Consider the following 14,218-nt stretch of genomic DNA (forward strand, 5'->3'; position numbering starts at 1 on the left):
AGAGAAAGTGCTGAGTCCAAAACTTGAATGTTTGCTTTCAAAAAAGCCAATCAGTTTAGGTATGCTTTTGAGCTGTGTGTCTATTTTTCCATGAATATTATATTGGGCTAGGTCTTCTATAAGCCTGAGCGCTTAACAAAACACAACAATAAGATTTTTGCTACTTTGGCAGGACATTAACAAGCTGCTTTAATATGACAATTAACCTCTCTACTTTTCCTCCTTCTTTGGACTGCTTTGGAAGGCTTTTTAAGCTGTATTTACCCTCTATGAAAAGGAGATTGGCCTTTGGAGTTTGGTCTGAGTTAGATGGTAAGAAGGATTTGAGCAGATGATTTAAGAGAAAAAGGATTTGTGTCTGCAGACAAAATGATTTTTAAAAGCAAACAGTAAAAAAGAGGGTTTCTCCCAGGTTAGAAAATATCTCAGGCTTAAGTGGGCAGTGGGGAGAGGGAAGAAGCAGACAGCTGCAACACCAGGGGGGAATGACTGCACAAACTTGTAGCTAGAAGGCTCACACACACCTGCCAGGACTGCTGCACCCAAGTATGGCATCAAAGCCACAGAGGACACCAGGAGTGGCAGTGTCCAGATCCCACAATGGTGAAGGAGCTAAGCACCATCCTTTATACACCCTGCATTCCCAGAAGCACGACAATCGTCCTTACAAGTCTTGGCCTGAATGTCCATGGCCTTGTAAGCAAAGACCATTATTCTTTTTTTTTTCTTTTTAAGATTTATTTATTTATTTGAAAGGCAGAGAGAGAGAGAGAGAGAGAGAGAGAGAGGAAGATACAGTGTGTGTGTGTGTGTGTGGGGGGAATCCCCCATCCTCTGGTTCACTCCCCAAATGGCTGCAATGACCAGGGCTGGGCTGGGTCTGGGCTGAGCTCAAGCCAGGAGCCAGGAGCTTCTTTTGTGTCTCCCACATGTGTGCAAGAGGCCCAAGCACTTGGGCTATCTTCTGTTGCTTTCCCAGGCACATTAGTGGGGAGCTGAGACACTCTTGCAGGCATTGGCAGTCTATGCCCAGGGACTTTGTTCTTCCTTTCACTGGAGTGTTATCACCAAACACCTCTAGGGAGGATGCCTGCCAGGTCTGATGCATGTCTGTTCCCCTAGGCTTTGGGAGACCTTACTGGGAGGGAGCAGCTTCTCTGTTAACACTTCAGGACACACCACCACCAACAGCAACAGTGGCAACAACAGTAGCAGTTGTAGCAGCAGCAGTAAAGCATTTGAGTGGGGCAACTTCAAATTCTTTGAGCTAAGACACAGATTAATGACATCTCCATTATGCAATCAAAGTTAAGAACTTATTTTGGTCCCTTGCAAATAAGCATAAAGTGTTTAACAAACCTGATTAGCCAGCACTCTGCAAAAGCTAGAAACTTCTTTATTTCCTCGCAGGAAAAATTTCAATAATTACTCTCATTGAACCCCTAAATATAACATTGAAATTTTAACATCCAGGGTCTTGAAAAGAACTAATCACTGATTTTTGCCTTTAGAAATATTTTTGTTCTGGGAAACACAGCTTCTACCTTCAACCCCCTAGGTTTTCCCTTTTCTATTAGCAAGAAACCCAACTGTGGGAAATGAATTTTCTGAGCTGGTAAAGATTATAAATCAGTTCACTATTATGGTGATTTCCAATAGAAATGACTAAGGGAATTGCTTTAAGATATAGGTAAAGAGAGAGCTACTGGTGGTGTGAATTGCTTTTAGAAACATTCCCTTGCAGTCCAGAAATGGTCACACCCCCCACTAGTTTCTAACGGAAAGATGGCATAGAGCCCTCCTTTTTCACAAATGGATTACCAGGAAACAGAGACACACCCAGCCAACCTTTTACTCGGGGGAGATATTTTCAGGTAATAGGGAAGGTTTCTTCCCACATTCCCATCTCCTTTGGGAAAATAATGCAGTGCCTTGTTGCTTTGGAAATGTCATGTTATTAGAATTTCACAGAACATTGTGTCTCCATTGCCCATCCAAACCACCCTGCAAACTATTCTTTTATCAAAGTGAAGAAAAAAGATCTCCCCATTTCCTGATACATGATAAATTCAGAGTAAATAGTTCAATAAATCTTTTCTTCATTCAAGTTTTTTGTTCTTTCAAATATATACAATATAAAGAATTCACGGTCTGTGATAGGTTTGCTAAGCTTTAGAGTTTACATAAATAATGCAGGTTTTTATAAATTTTCTTTGAATCTCAACACAAACTTTTCCTTAGTCCTGCCACCAGCATCTTTCTTTTTTGTGTAAAGAGCATGATGCAGCTTTCCTATCTCAGTTACTATGACTGGTTAGCACATGAATCCATGGATAGCTGTAGGCAACTGACTATGAAGTCACCTCTTTTTCCCAATTTATTGATTCCCACTGCTATCTGGCTGCATCTACTCTTACTTCCCCTTGGGAACTGCTCTTGCAAATATTACTCATGACCTTACAGAGTCAATTCAGTGAACAAAATTTATCCTTACAACTGGAAGACTTCAAACTGCAACATGGATCGATTCTGGGCTTCCCCAAGGCAAAGGTGTATTAAGGAAGCATCTTGGAGGCCGACTGTGACATACTGATCCCTGCTGCCAGCGAGAAGCAGTTGACCAAGTCCAACGCACCCAGGGTCAAAGCCAAGATCATTGCTGAAGGTGCCAATGGACCAACAACGCCCGAAGCTGACAAGATTTTCCTGGAGAGGAACATCATGGTTATTCCAGATCTCTGCTTAAATGCTGGAGGAGTGACAGTGTCTTACTTTGAGTGGCTGAAGAACCTGAATCATGTCAGCTATGGCCGTCTGACCTTCAAATATGAAAGGGATTCCAACTACCACTTGCTCATGCCTGTTCAAGAGAGTTTAGAAAGAAAATTCGGGAAGCACGGTGGAACTATTCCTATTGTTCCCACAGCAGAGTTCCAGGACAGGATATTGGGTGCATCTGAGAAAGACATCGTGCACTCTGGCTTAGCCTACACAATGGAGTGTTCTGCCAGGCAAATCATGCGCACAGCCATGAAGTATAACTTGGGCTTGGACCTCAGAACAGCTGCCTACGTGAACACCATCGAGAAAGTCTTCAAAGTGTACAATGAGGCCGGCGTGACCTTCACATAGGGCACAGCCGGCTTCCCCGCCACCCTCTTCACCTGTAACTTCACAGCCCTATCACGAGTTTACATGTAACACGGAAATCCTGTTCTCTCATGACACACTAGGTAATGGACACCAGTCTCCAGTCAATCCAAATCAGCCCCTTTAAGAAGAAGGATAGTGAGGTTAGGGGATCGTGTACAAGCTGACGAGTGGGGAAGCAGAAATCACCTGTGCCAGACAGCAGCTTAGGCATTTCTGTGTTCCGTGGGTCACCTTGCTCTGGTGGCTGTCGCCAGGGAAGGCAACATATTCAAGAGTGATCCATTGGTGCTTCTTTTGCTCTGGGCAGATCTGGGATGGGCTGTCACTTGGACACATTAGAAATAGGTATGTGGCATTTTCAGAAGGTGTCATGGTCCTGGATGAGTTATTGGTATTTTACATCAGAATAACTCAACTTTACAAGTTGCAAACAAAAATAAAAGCTGTTTCTCTTTATGCGTTTTATTCTTTTAGAATAAAATAAGAACATGCTGCTGTAATAAAATTGCCTTTACTCACTTAACAAGCCTAACTTCAACTCAAGCAGTGCATACCTATAAACATGACAAATGACAAAGCTAGTATTTTTATAACATAAGACAGTATCATTTATAGCGTATCAGTCCCATTGTTGTCCAGCCAAGCAGAAGGCCCAGTGGGGAATGCCCCTCACCCCTGCACAGGATGGAGGCCATTTTTGTTAGAACTGTTGGGATTTACTCCCTGTAATTATGACACAGAGTCCAAAGAATGCAATTACAGCCCCATCCTGCGAATTGTTTCTCCCTTTGAAGCTCGATGGTGTTGACCATTGGACAATAATTCAAGTAGAGTGTCCCAGAAAAGCCACTCAGGCCCCTTGTTTGGAGTCTGGCTGGCCCCATACAGCGCCAGGGGGGCCTGCTCAGCCAACCTCCGCCCGCCCTCTGGAAAGGCTCTGCCTGTTGCCCAATTCCCTGGCGGCGGGCTGCACACAGCCAGGGCCTTCTGAACAGTGGTGTCCCAGTGAAGTGCTAGATGCTATTTACGTAAGAATGAGCACTTTTTTTTTTTTAAACAATATACTACCCTTTCAGAAATTTCTAAAACTTTGTAACTGCATGAGTTAACCTGTGATAAAAAGCAGTTATTAAAAGTCTACCTTTTCCAAAAAAAAAACAAAAAACAAAATTTATCCTTACACTACTTGGCTTCTCCCTAACATTCTTCTACTCTTTCTCTTCTAGTGTGACTCTTCCTGAGCAATTTCAGCCACATCCTGGGTTTCACATCTTATTAACATCTTTATAATTTTTTAATCCAAACTTCCAGCTCTAACAGCCCTCTAACTAGCTCTAATTGGGTGTTCCCATAGGCACCTCCAACTCAATGCAGCCTAATCATATTTGGATATTTTTCAGCTTTCTCTTCTTATAAAACTAATCCTCTTGAATTCATCACCTTGGGATGTTCATATGTCTTTCCTTTGGTGGAAGTAGCATGGCTTCAAGTAGAAGAACGAGGTCCCAGGGACCAAACATGATCCTGGAAGAGAAGTCTACTAATGCCAACATGATCTCCCAAATTAGGATCAAGGACACAGCTAAAGAGCCAATGGGAAGTGGATTCTGGACCAGAGGGAGGGAGTCTGATCAGATGCCAGGACCAGAAGGACCCAAAGCCAGGAGTCTGAGTGCCCAGAGAATAAGAGCAAGACAGAAAATCTGGGAAAATAGCTTGGAGGAGGCAAATGAACTGAGACAGGCTATTATGTACCAAAATATTGTACAAGTAAGGAAGACACAGTGCTTTACAAAATACTTTCACACTTTTATTTACTTTGAGAAAAAAAAAAAACACCTCTGATATAGAGATGCAGAACTGAGCAACACAGCCCATGTTATAGAATTGAAAAACTAGGGAGCCTGTTCTCAACCCAAGCCACTGATTTCAGGTCCTAAATCACCCCTGTATCTGCGCTCCATCCAAGTTTAGGGCCATGCAAATGAAGGGGCAATAATGGTAGTCCCTAAAATGACACTGGCATTCCAGCCACAGTTGTATCCCCTGATAAAAAAATTCATTTTCTGCTTTCTGTCACCTCCAGCTGAGGCTTTGAAGTGAAGAGAAGACATTTTACTCAGTAGACTCTTGTTATTCCCTGTAAAACTTCTTTGCATGGAAAGCAACCAAAAAGAAAGGATAAGTTGACATGCAGCTTACAGGGCCAATCCATTTTGCCCTGAACTTACTATTTTTATGTCTCGGAATTTTTAAAAACCCCTACATACCAAAAAAATGCTCAGCCAATCATCATAAAATAAGAGATAAAATTTGTTTTTCATTGTGAGTCTGAAAACCAATTCACACTGTGCTGTGAATTGGTTTATAAGGTGCTGTGGTTTGAGTGTTATGTCCCTTCAAAATGCAGACGTTGAAATCCTAACTCTTTGGCAAGTGTATTAGAAAGTGAGGCTTTTCTGCAGGGTGATCAGACCACAAGGGCTCTGCCCTCTTGAATGGAATTGGTGCCATCATAAAAGGGACCCCAGAGAACTACCTTGTCCTTTTCACCATGTGAGGCCACAAGGAGCTGATGCCATCCAGGAGCCAGTAACTGGGCCCTCACTAGCCACTGAATCCAGTGGGGCTTTGATCTTGGATTTGGCATCTATGAAGGTATGACATAAGTTTGTTACTTATAAGCAACTCAGTTTATGGTATTTTGTTATAACAGCCAGAATGGACTAAAACATGAGGTGTGTTTCTTGGCAATTCAATTTGTTTTAGAACACGATGGTTGTGACTCAAGAATATATTATTTGCAAAGTGGTAGTTTAACAAAACATAACAAAAAATAAACATTAAATGAAGCACCGGTTTTAAAAATCAAATTACAAATTGAGTACAAACTAATTACCAATATTTTCCCTGATGGATGCTTGAAAAGGCAAATATAATCTCACTGTTCTATTACATTTCATAAATTACAATAATTTATGGTTTGCGATGTGCTTATGAAGGCAGTGATCTTTGGAGGACCTGGCCATTATACCGCCTGAATTGTTGAAAATTGCAGTGTGGGATGAGTCTATGTAATAAAAATTCTAACTGGATTTTCTTCTTGGTTTTAGAGGAAAATTGAGCTGCTAAAAAATGCTTACAGTTAAATTATATTTGTCTCATATGGAAAATACATTTTATAATTATTGTGACTTACTTTTTAAAAATTACAAACACTAGAGTAACATTACAGACCAACAGAAAGTAGAAACAATAAAATAAATCACTTCCCCTAATAGAACAACTGTTATCATTTTATGTGTGTGTGTGTGTGTTCCCTCACAACCTTTTTGTATGCATATATTTTATATGAGAACATGCTGCTTCCTTGAGTAGATATACCAAAGCTTCTTAAACTGTTGCTTATTTTGCATTTATATTCCTTCTTATTTCTGTCATAAACATTGGTTTTTTAAAAATGCATGATGAAAAAATGCATGATGCCATGCATTTCCCCCCTAGGGAAAGGTATCATCCGTATATGTTTCACAGAAATGTAAATCCCAATTCACGTACAGACATTTTTTTGGCTGCAAAAACTGATTTCCTCTATTCTACAGTGTGGGTGAATACATGTTGCCACCACTGAGTGTCATTAAGCCTGAAATGGCTCTGCTCCAAGAGACCTGGGATCCCTTGTGCTAAGTGCTGCAGACAAAAAAATAGCAAACACCTGCAACTGTAATATAATATATCCCCATTTTATCCTTCTAATTGCCTGATTAAAGGACAGATCCTATTTCTAAAAGCCAAATGTTTATCTCAGTGTGGCTTAGTGGTGATGAGCCTGGGTTTTGAAGTCAAGCAGACGTAGGTTCAAGCTCTTACTTTGCTTCTTCCTGCTGTGGACAGGGTGGCTGCCTTGCTCAACTTCAGAATTACATTCACATTAGAATCTATAGGAGGGCCGGTGCTGTGGCATAGCGGGTATAAAGCCGCTGCCTGTAGTGCTGGCATCCTATATGGGCACCAGTTCAAGTCCCAGCTGCTCCACTTCCTATCCAGCTCTCTGCTATGGCTTGGAAAAGCAGTAGAAGATGGCCCAAGCCCTTGGGCCCCTGCACCCACATGAGAGACCAAGACAAGCTCCTGGCTCCTGGCTTCAGATTTGTGCAGCTCTGGCTGTTGCAGTCATCTGGGGAGTGAACTAGCAGATGGAAGGCCTCTCCCTCTCCCTTTCCTTCTCTCTGTAACTCTTTCAAATAAATAAATATATCTTTAAAAAAAGAATCTATGGGAATGACATTCCCCTAATTAGAGCCCAACACCACTTATTGAAAATATAGAGCCACTTACCTCTGAGGAAAGCACTCCTGAAATTGTACAAGAAAGCTGCCTAGTCTGTGGGTAACTTATTTAATTTCTAAGTTTCAGCTTCTCAATACAAAAAACTAGAGTGTTAATAGTACATAATTTACCAGGCTGCTGTGAGAATTACAGGGAGCATACTATTTAGCATACTGTCTAAATATAGTAAACCTTTAATATATGTTAACTCTTATAATTTTTCCAAGAATGTATACTTTTCAACAAAAAAAAGAACTTGGATTAAAATCTTTTGCATTCTTTTTTGCATATGGTGGTTTCTGTCCTTAGTTACTACATCAGTCTAATCGATTCAGAATGGAAGAACAGCATGCAAATATATAGAATAGAATAACCATATGCTCATATTCTCTATCCCTGAGCCTGAAGGCTGATCTAATTTTATCTTAAACCAAAGTCACAATTTGTCTCTGAACTGAGCCTTTTGTAATCCAAAGGCTCTTGAGAAATCATCTGTCAGGATCTTTTTTAGCTGAGATGGAATGCAGGGAAGCCACAACTAAAGCAAGGGCTCAGCTAAGGAAGTAGAAGTCACCATAAGGAATTTGGTAGAGCTGGGAACCTATAGGGATGGTCAAGTTGAGAAGGCTGTGAGAGTCAGAAAGATGGCCATGTTCAAGAATGTTCATAGAAGTAGAGTGACTATAGTCACAAAAGTGTGTGGAAAAAAATCAGTCTTACATCTAGTAAATCCCCTGAGTGCCTTCTATGTACTATTTTTTGGAAATAAAGAAGGAAATGAACAGGAGAGACACTGTCACTGTTCCTGATGAGGATTCTCTACTTTCATTTGCATCTTGGGCATGGGATGGTGGTAGACTGAGTCAGAGTCAAGAGTATCACTAGAATACAGAACCAAGGTTCCAGGCCAAGCAGAGATTGAGGAGCCAACCCAGGTGTTTCTCTGAAGCAATTATTGATGCTTGGGATTATCTGGTTTAATCCTTCTAGTTCCTCAATGTCAGGAGGAAAGAATGACCCACTACGAGGTCAACCAACCTGTCTTACATTGTTGCTTCTTTCATCTAACCCCACAGGAACTGGGAACAGATCCAACTATTTGATAACTCAATTGAGGAGATGAAGTGATAGAGGAAGCAGGAAAAAGAGATGTTGAATTGGATACTAATTCATAGATACCTAATCTATGCTGAGCTCTCTCAAGGAATCAGTCAGTAACAAGCTTTCAGACCTGCAAATTCAAATATTCAAGAAAAGAGAAAAGAATTGGAAGGTGGACAACATGTTGCAAATTAAGAGATATTTTGGACCTGAACCCTTCTCTGCAGGATGACAGTTTAATCATGCTGACTCCTCAGCATAAAATGTAGTTTTGTCAGATAGATTTTAACCATAATTTATTTTAACCACCCTATTGCACTTTTGAGAGAGAAGAGAGCCAACTCTGTCAACTCAAACTCAAATTGTCCTTTACGTTGTCAAAATGTTCCTGTCTTGGGTGAGAAGCCTCAATGATTGCTTACAAATTTCTTTATAAATTACTTTTCTTTTAAATGCTGTATATTTACCAGTTTACCATGTTTCCTTTTATATTTAAGATGTAGGACATGGAATATTTCTAGAAGGCCAAAGATATGTGAATTTGCTTGAGTATAGTAACATTTTTGGTTGTGCTTAATCATGTAAGCTTCGTTTAAGAAAGGTATCACCTAGGCTGATAATTTACTCTAGAGTCATCCATTTTGGCTCTCTAAGTCATTCCTCATTTTAACAATAAAGAGTGTTGTTTTCTGGGAAAAATAAAAGTATATACGTGGTACTTGACATACTGATATAAAATATTCATCTTATTGTGATCCTTATGAGTATACAACTGAAAAGTTCTTGCTGCTAAATCAAGAAGAATTTGCATTTCCACACAATGGTGGAGAGGGGATGTGGTGTGAAAAAGAAGGCTGATGGGTGGCATCTGAGAAGGTTGTATATTCCAGCAGAGGAGGAAGATAACTGGAGGATGGCTGGAGATTTCAGGACTTCACAGCCTACTCAGAGCCAATTCTAGACATAGATAGATAAAGAAGTTCGAGATTATCTGAGTCAAGGATTGGTTACAAGAGGCAAAAACTTGCTCCATGGAACTTAAGATAAATTGAGGAGGGGAGAAGGGGGAGTCTTGGTCTCACAAAAGATTGTAAGCCCCCTGGAAATATCTATGTCTGCCCAGGACCCCATGGGATCTCTTCTTCGTTCATCTCAAAGTCTCAACTTCATTCCACTGGCTACCTACTGTGTTTGTGGACATGCACAGGCTAAACATGGCTATCGGCCTCAGCCTTGCATAATCCCCAGTTCTATGACTGCTGTGGACTCACAGGAGTTTCTGAGCCCAAATACAATTCTTACCACAAAGAACTTAATTGGTTTACCTTGGGCTAGGATTCTTCTAGGCTGACTCTCAAGGCTGGTTGCCAATTTAGTTGGGGTTAAGGAGGCAGGTTCTGTGAGAACAAGTATTGGGTAGGAAAAATGATTAGCAGAGGAAATGGTTAAGAAACACAATGGTAATTCTTTAGCAGAGATTTTTTTCCCTCCCCTCTCTTATTTTATTTTAATCATGCCAATAGCCAATAACCAATAGCCTACTAAATCCCCAAAGAGAACACATCAAGGACACATAAAATGTGGTTGCAATTAAAGGAGAAGGAAAATATGTGACAGATGGAGGATGTGTCAGATAGAGGTTAGTGGGTGTCCACAACCCAGACCTGTTTCTGCTCATTACATATCCAAGCTTCCTCTCATCTTGCATCTTTGCACATGTACACATCCACCCACTTCTTTACCTTGCTAACTTTATCTTTTTACAGTACTATTGTGGTGGGTTGAATTGTATTCTCACAAAAGGTATGTTGAATTCTCTAACTAAACTCAGTACCTGTGAATATACCTCTATGTGGAAATAGGGTATTTTCAAATCTGATCAAATTGGGATCATTCAGAATTACCAGAGGCCCTACATTCAATGACTGGTGTCTTCACAAGAAGAGGAAGATGTGACAAACACACTGGGAAGGAGTGCCTATCACCATGGAGGTAGAGCTTAGAGTGATGCAGCCAGAGTACAAGCCAAAGTACATCACAGACTGTCAGCAGCCATCAGAGAAGAGGAAGGCAAGGAAGGATTGCTTCCTGGAGCCTTCAGTGGACAATGGCCCTGTTAACCTCCTTACTTTAGACTTCAAACTTCCAAAACTGTGGGAGAAGAAATCTCTATTTTCAGTCACTCAGTTTTTGGTACTTTGCTATGGTAGCCATAGGAAACAAAGACAGGTGCTGTGCCCAGGTGTAGCCACCCCCAGCTTTGCTTCCCAGATGGTGCCCTTTCTCTGTAGCTGTCATGCCATGCTTCTTGCTGCCATCATAGAGATGGTGCTCTTCCATAACTGTCTCACTTTTCTGCGTCTGGATTAGAAAGATTTTGAAGTGCCAGAAACAGTCCTTAGTGTCATGTCTCCAGTTCTCAGAATATAGTCAAAAATTCAATAAGTGCTTATTAAAATGAAATGAAGATTATTTCCATATGTATTGAATCTATAATGCTTTTGTATAAAAATATTTACATTTCAAGGATTTAAGGAATGCAAGTATGGAACAAATTAAACTCACGTTGAATTTCAGCACATACATTACTATATGCTACAGGAAGAAATCAGGGAGGCAGGTAATTGAATAACTGTGTGTACCAAATGTATATTTGGTTGCCCCCCAACCCTAGCTATAATAAGAAAAATATTTTTTGAACTTAAAAGCATACTTCTCTAAGAAAAAGAAAGAGACCTCAGGTGGCTTTATGAATTTAACTCTCCATAGAATCTCTTTCCAGTCAAATAAAGTAATTGTAATTCATGAATTCAGAAATGTGGTACAAATGCAGATGAAGATAAATAGCACTGAGCCATTTGAGGCAGGCAGACTCACAGGGGAAATTAGAAGTGGTCGTCAGGAGAGTTAATGGGAAGTCCGCTAATCCTAATTTTCAGACAGGATAAATGGAGTTGTGTGCTTTCCTACCCAATTCATTCTTAGATTAGGTCTGGCTTCCCTACAGATAATGGAGTAGTGGTTCCATTTACCACCTATCCCAAGTCCACGTTGGCTGCTACCGTACCATTTTGAGATGTCTGCTATAAATTTTGAGCAAGTTGTATTTTTCTAAATGCAGAAATAGTTAAGAGACTGCTGTGTCACACACAGATACCAGTTAACATGCAATGTGAATAGTCACTACATGATATTAGATTTTCCTTCCAGTAAGAGGCAGAAATTGTTTGTTGACTCAGGGGGTGTAGGATAGACAGTCTCATCAACACTTAAATGCATTAATTATACATTCTGTTATGCATGACATTATTGTACTTAGGTGGGTAGAAACTATTTTAATCTTTTTTTTTGCATTCAAAGTACTTTCACTGTACAGAATAAGATTAGAAGCTTTGTCTCTGAGAATTGTTTTTTCGTTGTATTTTTTATGCTCAAGGAACCACATTTCTGAAACTTGTTGCTTATATCCAGTTTACATAATACACACCTAGGTATGGTTAACATTGGGTTGCTTTCCCAATTATTACTCCATTTTTAATGATTATCCTAATCCAGGTCAGGGATTGGTTTAGAAATGGGTGTGTAACCCAATTCTGGCTAACAGGGTGTGAGAGCTGTTCTAGGAGATGTGTCCTTGCACCTAACAGAGATCCACAGGAAGAGATAGTTTTTCTTCAGTTTCTGCACTTTCTGTGGTCTGGCTGTGAGGCATAAAACTGCTACAGCCACCCTGTCACTTAAAGAGTAAGACCGCACCAAAATGGCACAGGAGAGAAATGGAAGAACTCGAGCCCTTCATGACACCTTTAAGTCGATGACTAACAATTTTGGAGCCTCTTCTACCTGAAGATTTACTATTAATATTATTAAAGTAATAAGTTTCTCCATTAGTTAGGCCAGATTTCATGTTAGTTGCATCTGTAAACATTTAAAGTACTACATTCTAAATTCTACATTAGAATTTAGTACTACATATTAAATTCCATGGTAAAAATAGAAGGCTAATGATTAACTTGCAAATCCAGTAATAGCTGAATCACTGCCTGTAGTAGATATGTCTTTATCTTACTAAATCTTTGCTATGCCTTCCTTTCACATTCGTAGTCCGTGCATTTTGGAGGACTGACCTCTACCTCTGCCTCCACAGGATTCTATGACCCAGGATCTGGTCATTGAGGTTACCCCAGCAATCTGGTTGCAGTGACTGGTCCCAAGGTGGTCTCATAATTCAAGTTAGGCCAATGAGCAGCATCCCCAGGAATCTTACTTTAACTGTAGGCAAAGAGGGATCTTTTTCTGCTCAAGTTGCTCAGCTAGTAGATTATAATATTAGAGCTGCCAATGGCCTTTTTTCACCACATGAAAGAACATGAATGAGAATGGAGCCAAGTACTTTCCAGAGGAAAATAACAGAGAATGTTCAAGAAGGAGAGGGAGGAAATGTGCTGAGATGACTCTGATTCCCAATCTGCCAGAGCTGCAGCCATGGACTTTTCAGTAAAATAGCTCAGAAGCTCTCTTGAGCTTAAGTCAGCTTGAGCTGGTATGTTTTACTTGCTATCAAAATAATCCTATTTAATACTGCATTACATCAGTAGCTACTACCTCTTGAACACCAGCTATGTCATAGGCATATTATATGCATTGTCTCTAGCCTCACAGTGACTCTGGAAACAATTTTAATATACTTTACAGATGAAAAAAACTGAATTTCAGATGGTTGAGTGGTATGCCTAAGTCACCCACTATTGACAAGCAGAATGGAGATACAAATCAGAGTTGTCAGGCTCCCAAGACAGTGTTGTTTCCTTTATACCACATTTCAGCATTGGCATTGGTAAGAGTCACATGGCATTTCAGACTCCATACTTCTTTTTGAAATTTGTTTATTTTATAAGTAATTATTGTCTTAGTAAAATAAAGTGATGGATTCAGATTTCTGTTACCACTTCTTTCTTCATTTGCCAGTATTTTTCATATACAGATGGAGCTGCTGGATAGAAAAGTTACAATTTTCTTTCTTTGCTCCTGGAATTTTCTTCAAATTCTAAAGATCAAATCCTTGATGATGCAGCTCAAATGTCAGTCTCTTCACACCCCTTCTTCAATACTTCCAGGTGAAAATCATCTCTTTTCAACTCTTCCTTCACTGCATTTGTGCATTTCTAATCTCTTTTTACCTCTTATTGAATGTACTTCACAGCTTTTTTATCCCTTAATAGAATGTAAGCTCCTTAATGTATGTGCATGTGACCCAAATGTGCATCCTCTTATTAATAACCATTATAGGATGGTATAAATGTTGAGTGAGTGATTGAATGAATGGATAAAAGCAATTTACATGACTGTCTTCACAACTGTAAGGTAAGTAAATACTGTATATTAAGGTCTTTGAACACCATTTCCCAAGTAACTTGAACAAGATAGACATCCAATAATAAAACAACTTGTATTTGGCAGAAAACTTAGACTATTAAAAAGTGAAAACAACCTGATTATGAGAAGTACCTACTATCTTATTTTTCATTAATGGCACACAAGAGTTGAGTTGTATCAGCCTTTGCATTTGTGTTTTTCCCATTTACTTGCGTTGTACAGCTGTTATAGTAAAAGCTGGCTTTTGATTTTTATTTCA

At 39.9% G+C, this 14,218-nt stretch overlaps 1 pseudogene; it reads left to right on the forward strand.

Moving 5' to 3' along the window:
* Positions 1-2,451: 2,451 nt before the first annotated feature.
* Positions 2,452-3,629, forward strand: LOC133756584 (glutamate dehydrogenase 1, mitochondrial-like; annotated as a pseudogene).
* The last annotated feature ends 10,589 nt before the right edge of the window (positions 3,630-14,218 follow it).

This window comes from Lepus europaeus, chromosome 3 (genome assembly GCF_033115175.1).
Source record: "Lepus europaeus isolate LE1 chromosome 3, mLepTim1.pri, whole genome shotgun sequence".
Lineage (NCBI taxonomy): Eukaryota > Metazoa > Chordata > Mammalia > Lagomorpha > Leporidae > Lepus > Lepus europaeus.